This window comes from Puma concolor, chromosome B1, assembly GCF_028749965.1.
Source record: "Puma concolor isolate L17-30 chromosome B1, mPumCon1.1.hap2, whole genome shotgun sequence".
Lineage (NCBI taxonomy): Eukaryota > Metazoa > Chordata > Mammalia > Carnivora > Felidae > Puma > Puma concolor.
In genome coordinates, this window is record NC_141670.1 from 188,626,875 (window position 1) to 188,639,639 (window position 12,765).

Here is a 12,765-nt window from a genome sequence, read left to right on the forward strand (position 1 = left end):
ACAAAGGCCTCAGCCATGTGTCTCCTTGACTCCCCATCACCTTTCCCAGATCCATATGGTAGCACTCAGAAAAAGTTTTTAGAATTAATAGGTGAATGAATGGATTCTTTTACTCGTGTCTCCTTCTCTCTTTGATTTCCTCTCGCCAGGCTCCACTTACATTCTGCTTGTAAGAATCAAGCACGGAATGTGGAAACCAAAGGATATCAGGCAGGTGAGACCACTCCTTCACCCTAGAGTAGACATCATAGCCTCGTGGCAATCTGCTAAAATAATCATATTGACAGTGACACCTGGGTGGGAAAGTTTCTTCCATCATAGGAGCTTTAGACAAGCTTTCCCTTGAGCAAGGGCATGAGAACAGAACAGACAAGCTGCTGGAGCCTGTGCAGACTTCCCTGAAGGAAGTCTGACAAGCTGGAGTGTAGGTAAGGGTCCACCGCGTGACTCTGCCTGTAGGGGCTTAAATAAGAACCTGGGAGGACTGTGCATTTCTAAATGGTTGGGTGAGAGCGGCTGAGAGATGGTTTGAAAAGGAAGAGGAACACTTCTCTAGCTGTTCTCTGGGCCATGGCCTCCAAACCACCTTGTAGGTAAGGCAGAAAGCCGGGCTGACCCTGATATGCATCGAAATGAAAGGGTTTGTGTGCAAATCAGGGAAAAATTCTTTCAGCACCTACAGGACTGATGCCAGGGAGTTAACATTTGGAAACCTCAGCTCGGTGCCAGGTCGTTGTTTGAAAAGCAGCAGATCTCGGAGCAAATGCCAGTGAGGTACAGAGGGGAAGGAGTGAGGACAAGGACTCCAGGAATTAGCTATTCAAGAATGTTCAAGAAACCTGATAGCTCTTTTCCTTGTCAAAAGAAAAAAGAGAGAGAGAGAGAGAGAGAGAGAGAGAGAAAAGGACATTCAAAGGAGCGTTCATCGAAGCAGGCTGCTCAGGGTTTTCAGGGAATTGGGAGGGCAGATGCTACAAGGTTATTGGAGTCAGTGTCAAATGCGCGAACAAAGTGGCAGTGACATGAGCTAAGAAATGACTAAGCACTCGCGGCCCGGAGTGGCTAATAGATGGATCCAAATGCCAAGTGAAGCAGTTGTCTCAGCTCATTTGAATACTTCTGAAGAGGTGATGAACAAATAGCAGGAGGGATGCAAACTCTTCTCTTCCAGAATTTCCCAAGATTATAAGCTCATACTGCCTGACTCTGTGACTCCGTGATTCTGATCGCTCAGCCGTCCTTCTTGGTCCCTTCCCCTGGAATGTTTGAACCAGTGCACACCAGGTTTCCATTTGCTACGGGGCTTGTGTTCTTAAGGGATCGCTTCCTTTTATTTTTAATGTTAATTTATTGTGGGAGAGAGAGAGAGAGAGAGAGAGAGTGAGCAGGGGAGGGGCAAAGAGAGAGAAGGGGAGAGAGAATCCCCAGCAGTCTCCATGCTGCAGCACAGAGCCCAATGCAGGACTCGATCTCACCAACCAGGAAATCATGACTTGAGCGGAAATCAAGAGTTGGATGCTTACCCGACTGAGCCGCCCAGGCGCCCCTAAGGGATCACGTCTTATTGGCAGTGTGGGAATCTCCCTCTCCCCTATGAGGCTACTCAGAGTTTTGAGATAACTCAGAAAGTGTCCGGGTCTGACACTCCAGCAATTAAGCTTTCGGTTTATACAGAATTTTCTTCTTCTTCCTCCCACTCACGTTTCTCCTTTTCCATCAGTGTTTCTGTATTTTTGGGAGCCTGAAGAGTTGGGGTCTGTGGGATATGGTGATGTGACGGGGGAGACAGAGGAGGCTAGATTCATATGACACATTTTGTTTTTCCTCAGGGTGTGTTCTTATGTGAAGGCACCTTGTAGATGCTTGATAAATATTCCTGTCCCTGCTCTTCCCTTTCCATGTTTAGTTACCTTTTTCCCTTGACCCTCTTCATTTTTGCTTTAGTAACAAGGCTAAAGTTTGCTTCGAAAAGAATTATTGATAATTACTGAGGGTGATAAAACTACCATTCACTGTGCATCTCTTCTGCACTGGACTCAATCTTAGGCATTTTCATGATCTCAATTATGCCTTATTGCGCCACCAAATAGGAGGGGCAACTATACCCATTTTACAGGTGAGGAAACTGAGTAAACACAAAGTAAGTCATAGCCTGATAGCTAAAAAGGGATGAAGATGGAACTCCAATTTAGGTTTTTTGGACCCCCAAACCTATTATTATGATTATTATTATTATTCATGATGCTGCATTTCTCTCCTCGACAATGCAAACGTGGCTTTCTTGCAGCAAACCCATGCATTCATTTGGTGTCAGGGCCAAGCTAGTTATGTTGGTGAATTGGGTTTAGGTGGCCCTCCCTTTAGCATGCTCTCTTCAACTTCCTCTGCTCAAACAGCAACCAATCATGCCACCCTTTTGGTTGAGCACTTCTGATTACCTCCTGGAACTGGGACTCACCCACCCCATATATTTGTCCTTCCAGGGCCCAAGGTCTTTATTAGCTAGTTAAATAAACTTATCTGGGCTAACAGCTCTGAATTCCAAAGTTAGTGCCCTTCCTTAGGGAAGGGATGGGAAATTCAGTTAGTAGAAGGTTGCCGGAAGAGAGAGAGAGAGAAGAGAAATGTTTGAAGTAGACAAAAGTTTATTGCCTCCAGGTCCTCCACTCTACCTGCATGTTGGTAGTTTGTTTCTCACAAAAGCTCCACTGAAGAACTACTGAGTGTTGAGATTCTAGCCTCTAATTTTATGAATAATAAGCTCCAGTTAGGAATGACTTTTCCTGATTTGTTCCATATTTCTTGAGCGCCTACTATGTGCTAAACTCTTTGGTAGGTGGGCGATTCAGTGGGAGAATAAGTGACGTCTCTGGGGAGGTCCTACGCTCCTGGACATTTTCTCGCCATCTTTGTCTGCTATGGACATCTTTATGGACTGTTGAATGCTTAGGAAGACACCCTTGAAAAGACCAAGTGTCGAGTAGCTAGGGAGAAAAAAGATTAAAAAAAAAAAAAAAAGAGGGATATTAGTTTTAAACTGCTCATTTAGAATTACTAGTTTCAATCAATGACAATTTTAAGATATTAAATCCATTCTGGAGTAACTTGTCAAAAAAAAAGCAAGCAAGAAAGAAAAGGTGCCATTACTGATATTCTCCAAGGTTTTTCTAATAAGATCGGGGTCAGTGATGGGAAATAATCTGGAAGATGAATAAGGTGTCAGAACGCAATTGAGTTCCAAGGAGTTAACGGCACTTCCCGGTAAATGCAGCTGGAGCAACTTTGTTCTGAGATGGAGGTGTTTGGCGAAGTTGTCCCAAGGACCCGCTGCTGATTTCTTACCACATACATGGTGTTGGACCTTCCTTGTCTTTAACCCATTAAGAAGCATTTTTTTGGCCTTCTCCTCTGAGACAAGGAGAGAAAATGGCAGCCGTGTGAGTCTCTCTGCTCCTCTGATTCTACACCCATTTCTATTTTGTCCAGAAGCCTTGATGGATTCTTCACGTACACCCAGTGGAACCAAAACCTGGCTCCATCAATTGCTAGATGTGTGACTTTGGGCAAGCCTGGAACTCTTGTAAGCCTCAGCCTCTTTATCTATAAAATGGGACTAATATTACCAGTGACTAATAATAACAGCAAATATTGATTATTTCTCTGTTCCAACATGGCAGGAGATTCATCCCCTCTCTGGGTGCTCACAGTCCCCAGGAGTTAAGTGTGATTACACCAGCCAACAGCTATTATGATCAAGAAGTTTGGTCAGTTCAGGAATCCCTAGAGGTGACATATAAAAATATTCATGGTTACCTTTTTTAAAATTGCAAATGACTGCAACATTTGTGATAACCATGTCTGCCAGGGAAGAGTTTTCGTTACTTAATAAATGGCATACTTCAGAAGAGTTTCTGCAACTCAAGTACCTGGTGCTCCCTGCATGCTCCATAACCCCAGTTCAGTAGGATAGTAAGACATCTGAGTGACTGAAAATATATACTAGCTAGTAAACAAGCATGGGCAGGGCTTATGTGCAACAGAGATTCCTTGTCAAGTGCGGAAGGAGATGGAGAGAGAAGAAAGGAAAACAGGTGTGTGTGTGTGTGTGTGTGTGTGTGTGTGTGTGTGTGTGTATGTGTGTGTGTGTGTTTACATGCATGAATCAGTGCCCTTGAAAGTGAAGCAGGAAATCAATGTCCTCTCCTGTGATCCTCATTCTGCGACCTGCTCTGTGATTTGGTCTGGAAATTCCCAACCTTGAAGAGCTCAGGAGATGCATGGATTTCATTTGCAGCGGGGCCCTGGCCCAGGCCTGAGCCTGGCAGAGAACACATTCTTCTTCTTCAGGAAAGAAGGGAAGAATCCCTTCAGCTCTGCCAGCTCTTCTCTCCATCCCTGCTGGCTTCTTGTCTTTTCTCTGTTCTACTCTTGTTATGAGATTTGTGAGAAAAGAAAAATCAATTCTCTAGTTAAGGTCAGCCAGTAAAATTTGCTCATAGGTCTCCTAACCACAGCCTGATGAATCCAGCCACATTTCTCCCGAGTTACGATTCAATAGAGCCTCCTAACAGCCTTTATCATGACTTCCCTTCACGCCGGTCCCTCAGCAGCTACCTTACATGATCACTCTTAAACCTCCTTGTAGGGAGATGATTTTGTCTTTTAGTTTTTCTGGATCATTTGGAGAGGTGAACTGGGCTGAGGGGGTTCGGTGAGGGTGAGGGTGAGGGCTCAAAAAACAAAGCCCTGGGTTTTTAGCTACATCTAGTTGTCCTAGTCAGTGCTCACCGCTAGTAAAGAAAGGGTAGCTTCAGAAAGTGCTCACTGGCAAAGGCTTAAGATATCTTTTTCCTGGCTTCACCTGGTTCTTGAATCACCACGTGACACCTCTTCAATCATTTGCTCATTTATGGTTGGCCACGGGTGAGAAACATCTTATGAGCTGCTACCATATGGGAGGTAAAGATGCTACGGAGAAGAAAGAGTGCTGGTTGTTGCTCGTATTCTAAGAGAGGGGAGACAGAGAAGCAAACCAGTAACTCATAGAGGTTTTAATTGCTTTCCAATAGCAAGAGAAGCACCTGTTCTCCCCCACAGGAGCAGAGGGCATCAGAGGAAACCTTTCTGAACATGGCTGCAATGCATTGAGTACTGAGAGTCAAAGATGAGTTAATTAGGGGGAAAAAGCACAGGAAGATAGTGTGCGTGGACACCAAAAAGACCTACGCTAAAGTTGTATGTCCACCACATACTATCAGTGTTACCTTAAGCAAATTATCTATCCTCTCAAAATGTAGGTTCCTGAACTCTAAAAAGATATATAGCCTGCTTTGCAGGGTTTGGGTGAAAATTAATAAAATAGAAGCATAAGACTTATGTCTGGCACTGAGTAGATATTCAATACATGGAGACTCTAATTTTGTTATTATTATGTATAATAATTAGTTGTTTTATATTATGAATCCATCGAGGGTCAATTCAATAATCAATTAGAACTAGAGCATGATTCATAGAGGCAATGAGAGAATTTCAGTTTGGCAATAGTATGGAGGAGAGGAGCAGAAAGCCTGAGCAGATGGCATGTGTGACTAGTGAGGCCGGAGCCAGTTAATTAAGGGCCTATAGCCTGCATTAAGGATTGGAGATTATTTTCTTGAAGGGAATGGGAGCCATTGAAGGTCAACTACTTTCTGAGAGAGGTTGTGTGGAAGCAACTAGACATCCCGCTGATGTGGCCCTTCTTGTCGTCAGCTGTCTGATCCCAACTCACAAAGCCTTGGTTCATTTACCAGCTAGCCATGGAAAATAAAAACTCAGGCACCACTTCGCCTCTGAAGAATTCTCAGCAGTTTTTCAGAGTAAAACATTGCCTGTGAAATTCTTGAAGATTTCTCCCCCTCACTCTGAAATGCCCTGAATTTCAAGCAGCTTAATGTTGCTGACTCACTTCTGGTTTCATAAGGATCTGGGTTGAGTTGTCATATGTTATAAATCTCTAGTTTACGGAATCTCTCCTACTGCTCTTAGGTAGACCTAGAAGTGTGTCAAAGGAATTCAAGGTGGGCTAAACAGAAGTTAAGCTTCAAAAGTGCCCTGTGATTTTGCTCATTTTTCCCCAGTAAAAGGAGACCTTTAATGTTTTTACAGAGAGTCATTATTTAATTTTTGTCTTAAGGAAGAAATGTCAAGGAGTGGACTTCCAAGATATATGTCTATATAAGAGTGATTGTGTTCAACATAAATCTCTCAGGGATTACTTTAATGCTTTATAGAATCTATCTACATCATTCATACAAAAGTATGTCAGATCTCTGACAGCAGGCAAATTTCTCTTTGTAGGATTTTGGCTTGACTTTGTCTATCACAAACAGGGCTATCCAGCAACTTTGGGAAATTGGATACCAAAGCCCATGTGTTAAAAAAGAATTTAAAAAATGTAACAATGCACAGGACGAGAAGAAGAGACTGGGCTGGAGACAAATATGGCTGGTGTCACAAGTGCCACCCCCCTCCCCCGCATGAATCAACTCTACTGACAAAGCCTACAACATAAACTCCATGGGATTTGAATATGATTTTGCAAGTCAACTTGTATCAGGGCACCTCTTTCCTAGTGAGGATAAAGTTGCCTGTGCCTCTGCATAGCTCCCTGTTCTTCCTAGAATACACGGGTGGATGGATGGACGGATGGACAGATGACCTAGAACAGCAGCCCCTGCCTGAAAACATACTTCTTAACCTATCCTTATACTAACTTTTTTACCTTTAAAGAAGATGTTATCTCTGAGTGCTTTGGCCTTGAGTATCTTTACTAATTTCTTTGAGATTTTTCTAGTGCTAAACATTGCTTGATTACCCCTTCTTTTGAAGGTTTAACCCTCCTTAACCTAAAGAGCAAGGTCAGGGGGAATAGCATATAGACTGCCTAGTCCACTTTACATCTCCTGATCAAGAAATTGAGCTTCTAGCAAAGCATGGTTTCTTATAGGAAGGGATGCTGACTCATAAATAGGCAAGGCAATATGTATACGCAAATACATAATTTCTCTCTTACACTGACTTCATTAGACCATAGGTCAGTGGAATCTGAAAAGTTGTCAATACTTAGGCTTAATTTTACACGATTATATAATACAGAAAGGATATGATCTTTACAGTTCCTTAGAGTGTATCACATCTTTCCCTTGCTAGAAATGAGGGCAGGTATTTTGAGGCTTTTGCTAACTGACATACACTCATCACCCAGCACAGTGCCTAGCATTAGTAGAGATTCACTAAATATTTGAATAATTGAATGACTGAATACAAAGTCAAAATGCCCTTCTTCATTTGTTTACTGTCTTTGCCTCATGTGGTTTTTGTTTCCTCCCTTGGGGGAGGGCTCACAGCATCACCTACAATGAGAGAACTTACAGTTATTTTTCCAGATCATGCCATTTTGTCATGGGGAGCTGGAATTTCCATGCCCATTCTTTCTTACTGACACCAGCTGATTTTATGTCAAACTTTCTCTATTTTTCAGATTTCTTATACTTCTAGGGTTGCTTTTAGCAGAAGTCCAATTTTCTTAGACCATTTTTTCATATATATATATATATCCACATACATACATATATCTGTATGTATACACACACACACACACACACACACACACACACACATATATGTATACACTCATTTCTAAAATGTTACTCAACTTAATTTTATGTTTTATTTTGTTCCCCGTGACCTATATTTTCTTTTCCTTGTATTTTATCCTTTGCTTTTCTCATATGTAATTCTTTCCTTTCAGGTCACCAAACAGCAATTGCCTGAGTTTCCCGATAGCATCTCTTTCTATTTTGGTATCTTCTGTAGTATCTTTTAGCACTCTTTCAATACAGCCCAGATCAAAGAAGGACATTCCATGTATCTGGCAGGAAAGTGTTAAGCATTAACTCCTAATAGTTCTACTCCTTTGTATCTATCCTTTAAGTTGCCAGATAGATTTGAAGTAGAAAATGAAAAGTCTCTCAAGCCACGATGTCTTTTCCTGTATAGGAGAGAGAGGCCAAAAAGTCATATCCAAAAAGTCATATCTATGACTTCCAAAAAGTCATATCTAGAAACAAATGTGTGTGCCCATTTGTCCAAAAGGGCAGATACACAATCTTTTGTAAAGAGGTAATAGAAATTTCTTTTTATACGTAACAGTAAGACTAGTTTTGACCAAGTTTCAAATGTTCAGATGCAACGACAAAGGGATCGAGATATAATCAATCAATGATTAATACAAAGGGCATAGACTGTTTACTAGCTATAGTGATGGGCACAAGGTCATAATAATGGGGCTTTTCAGAACTCAATGTGATTTTATATGTCTTCTTGACTAGGTAGTCATGAAGATGACAAGGTCAACTAGGACTCAAGAGAAATAAGAAGGGGTACAAAATGAAATTGAAACACTTAGTTGGTACCCTCCAAACTCCCTCCCCCAAAGATATTATCGATTTCTAGTGAACATGGATTTTTGTTCGGATTGTGACTATATATATAGCGTGACTATGCAGTTATTAGGAGATACAGTTAGGTTTCACATTATGTGTCAGCTCCAATTACTGGATAATGGTTGCCTAGAACCATTATGAAGTATTCTCAGGTATGAAGTGGTATCTCTGAAAAAAGATACTGTAATCATCAGCAATATCTATCATAGGCATGGTGCTTGGAAGTGCTAGCTTGAATTCTATGATTTTTTTTTATTGTTGATTCATGCCTAATTGCTACTTCAATTATGTTTAGTTTTCTGATAATTTTGGGGGGTTCTAAATTTTTTATTATAAAATTTGCTTCTGGAAGGATTGATGTATCATAATAGCCATCTGGCCCTTGTATTGTTTGCCCAGTTGGGGTTGCTACAAAATTGTACCCTGACAGATTTCATAGCAGAGAACAGACATCCCACATGGACTGTAAGGAAACAGAGATGTTGATCTAAGAAAATATAAAAAATGTGCAGTGCAAAATTCACCGTTGTTTTCACTTGGGTAATGATGTTAGAGACTTTAATTGCATCACAAAGGGCTCTGTTAGTAAGGATGTTTTCCGCGGCAAACACCAGCAAACTCAATCAGCAGTGGTGTAAAATAATATGAGTAACTGTTTTGCACTCAAGAATCAGGAGGTTGATTATTGCTGACGTGTGTTCACTAGCATAGTAGTGTCAGGGCTTGCACCTCTTTAAATCTCTCGGTTGGTTTGTTCGTTTGTTGTTCATGGTTATCAGATGGATACCACATCACCAAATCTCATGTCTACTTAAAGTTAGGAAAAATGGGGTAAGGTAAATTATCAGTGATGTCTGTTCACTTCATCAGTAAAGTAAAAGCTTTCACACCCTCTGACCTTCACATCTTTTTTGTTTAGAAGTATGTCATGTGGCTCACCCTGGTTGTAAGGGGAGCTGGGAAAACATATATGTAGCTTCTCTGGCCTCTGCAGTGGATGGGGCACAGGAGAAGGAAGTTAGAGGTAAGTACTGAATTCAACAATGAACAGTCTCTGACATTCCTTAGACTAGTGGGCATCCGTGCATACCATTCTTCATGTACACATTTTAATAGAGTCTACTTAGCCCTTTTCTAGAGGAAGTAACCCCAAAGATCATTTATTTTAGGATCTAGCTTAAAGTGTATCATCTCTGAGTAATGTCCACTCCTCGCTATCAGATCCAGATGTGAATTTTCTAGTCTAGAGACTATTAGGAAAGATAAGTTGTCTATTCCCTTCATCCAGTATCCAGGGGTGGTGAAGGAACAGGGTAACTACAATAGAATCTTTATCTTAGAAAAAGGAAGAATGGGAATTACATACAAATTACTGGTCTATAACATATGTCAAATAGCACGGACTTTTCCTGACCCTGGAGTCCACCTTTTTTTATTAGACAATCTACCTATCTTTTCCTATGAAGATCCCTAGTATTCATCATGACTATATTTGAAGTTGACTTTGGAGAAGATACTTTTCCTGAGGAATGTACAAACTTCTAGTTTATTTCTTGTTCATGAGGTTTCGAGGGCTTATAGGGTTAAAAATAATAAATTTGAGGTTTCTTGAATAACATCATCCCCTCAAAAACCTAGTAATTTGGGGGGTGATTTTGCTTCTAGCAATTTTCATACTGGACAACTAAAGCCAATATATGTGCATATGACATTTTTGTGAGCAATCCTGTCAATTAGTGCCTAAGTTTAGGGATTAGTCTAATGGGCAATGCATTATGGAGGATGAAAAAATAGGCTTGTATTAGAAAACACCAACCTAGATAAAATCTTGAGGTATACTCTAGTGGTTGCTAAAAATTAGACTGCTTGGTAAGCAGCTATTTCCCCACATCCCCAGTCTGTAACCTTAGATACAGCTACTAACGAATCAGTGCTCGACATAGTATGGAGACCTTCCAGGATCCACCTCCAGTCCTCTTGCCATCATTCATTTTGATTCCTCATTGCCTCTGTTTTATCAGATATTAAATATTTTGCATATCACCTCTGGCTTATACCCACTTAGGGCAGTACAGAAGTATGCCCATTGGTAAGGGGGATCCTGGGACCAAGCCAAACATTTTCCGAGGAAATGTCACATTAGAAGAATGCTAATCAAAGCCTTAAAAAGGAACAACATCAGGTTGAAAGGGCAACTTGTAAGGAAGTAATAAAAATAAAAAGAAGGTCAAAACTAGGTTGGTCTGAGACAAAGTATGAATTGGTTGAAAGTAGATTCAGGAGATAATTATGCTAATACGGACCAACCACTGTGGCATTCCTCTCCCGTGTGTCTTGGCACAGTGCACTGCCCAGGGGCATGTCCTTAAAGCCATTGACCCACCCTGGACACAAGCCAAACAAGAAAGGGTCAGGAGCAGAGCCCAATTAATCAGGTACCACCAGTATAGACAGGCAAGGGACCAAAGACCAGAAGGTCAGGTAAGAGAGCAGGGAGCAAGAAGATGTCATAGATCTCAGAACACAGGCAGCATCCAGAGCCTAGGGGTGGGAATTTGACAAAAACAATTCTAGTAATAAGGGTTGAACTTGGATCCTAGGGCAGAAAATGTTTCATTGTACTCTATTATTGTATTGCTTGCTGAATGTGGGTGAGTTGTGACCACAGATGTTGGGCATTATCAGGAAATCTCAAATGCTTTTTTGTAATTAAGGGCTAGACAGAGAGGCCGGAGAGAATGTATCTAGATTTTACTACTGAATAATCTTTTTAAACCTATTCATTTATTTGTCATGTTTCTTGAGAATATACCATATTAATATTAATATTAATAATAGCTGACTTTTTTTAGAGGAGTGCTTATAACATGGCAGACACAGTCTCAAATACTTTACATATAATAAATACCTCATTTAATATTTATAGCCATGATATGAGGTTAGTATTTTTATTATCTCCTCTTTATAGAGGAGATACAAGCGTCCATCTGCTTTCTTTATCGAGCTCTCTACAAGCTCATCCTTATCCATCCATCCATCCATCTATCCATCCAACAAATTGATATGAATGCTGCACTAGGTGCTAGGAATACAGTGGTGAAGAAGATAAAAAATGATCACTTCTTTGCAAGTTTACAGTATGGCAGGAGAATAGGGAGTTAAATCATTACCTGTGATAAAATGTGATAAATACAACAATAAGATGTAAGATTTAATATGAGCTCATAAAAGGGGCATTTGATGTTGTTTACCAAAGGGTAGAAAAGCTTTGATGATGATATCTAAAAAGAAAAAAGTGGCCATGAAGAGTTCGGTAGGTAAGAGTAAAATTATGCTCAAGAATAGAAAAGTACACATTTCTTGATTTGAACCTAAGGTAGGAAGGACAAGAGGGTGAGATTAGGCAAGAAAGGCAGGATGCCAGGCCACAAAGGGCATTCTAAAGGGCTTGGACTTTATTGTAATAGCACTGGGAAACACTTGATGAGTGTTAAGTAAGGAAGCGACATGATTCATTCATTTTGCATTCTAGAAGTATCACTCCAGCTGCAGTGTGGAGGATGGATTGGATGGGGCAAGACTGTAGGCAGAGTCATTTGGGATGGATTCAATTATAGCCTCTGAGTGAGAGATAGTAGTGGCTTGAACTATGTCAGTGGCCATTGGGATAGAGGAAAGTGAATGGGATGAAGAGATCATCTAAAAAGTTGAGCTAGGCAGAACTTGCCATAGTCCTTGGACATGGAATATGTAATATGATACATATTCTGGTATCCATCTGGAGTAAATATGACTTCAGATTTCATGCCATATTTTTAACATCTGATTGAGTGACTGGGAGCTTATGAGAAACCTATGCCCGCAAAATGTACACTTTTATAGTTGGTAATACAGGGGAGGAGAACCTCTCATTTTCGTGAAACAGGCCCAATGTTTATGGCAAAGGATGGGTAGTATTAGAGCATCAAGGTGCTTTGTGTACACTTGAATGCTTTCCTGTAGTCATGAAGCCAAGTGGAAACTCCGCTGTGAGGTATTAATATATGGGCTCACTGGGGAAATCTAGGGGAGTTCTTCTTGACAGTAGCTGTTTATTTGCGATAGGAGTACGGTAGAAAACATTTGGCCTCGCAGGCAGAGGTTCTACTGTCCCTTTCCAGGTGCCTTTTCCTTAGATGAAGAAGGACTTGAAGGCAGATTCTAAGAAAACAAAATGACTACAGCGATTTGGAAGAATCTGAACCCAGCGTGGATGCCCATCCTCGGCTCTGACATGAAA

General features: G+C 40.9%; 1 long non-coding RNA gene across 1 annotated transcript in view; it reads left to right on the forward strand.

The window, feature by feature from the left end:
- The first annotated feature begins 486 nt into the window (after positions 1 to 486).
- The window catches only part of LOC147582075 (uncharacterized), a 57,699-nt gene continuing 45,420 nt past the window's right edge, over positions 487 to 12,765 (forward strand). The window contains exon 1 of the long non-coding RNA XR_015250550.1: positions 487 to 593. This is a non-coding gene — a long non-coding RNA (uncharacterized LOC147582075). The remainder of the gene's footprint in view (positions 594 to 12,765) is intronic.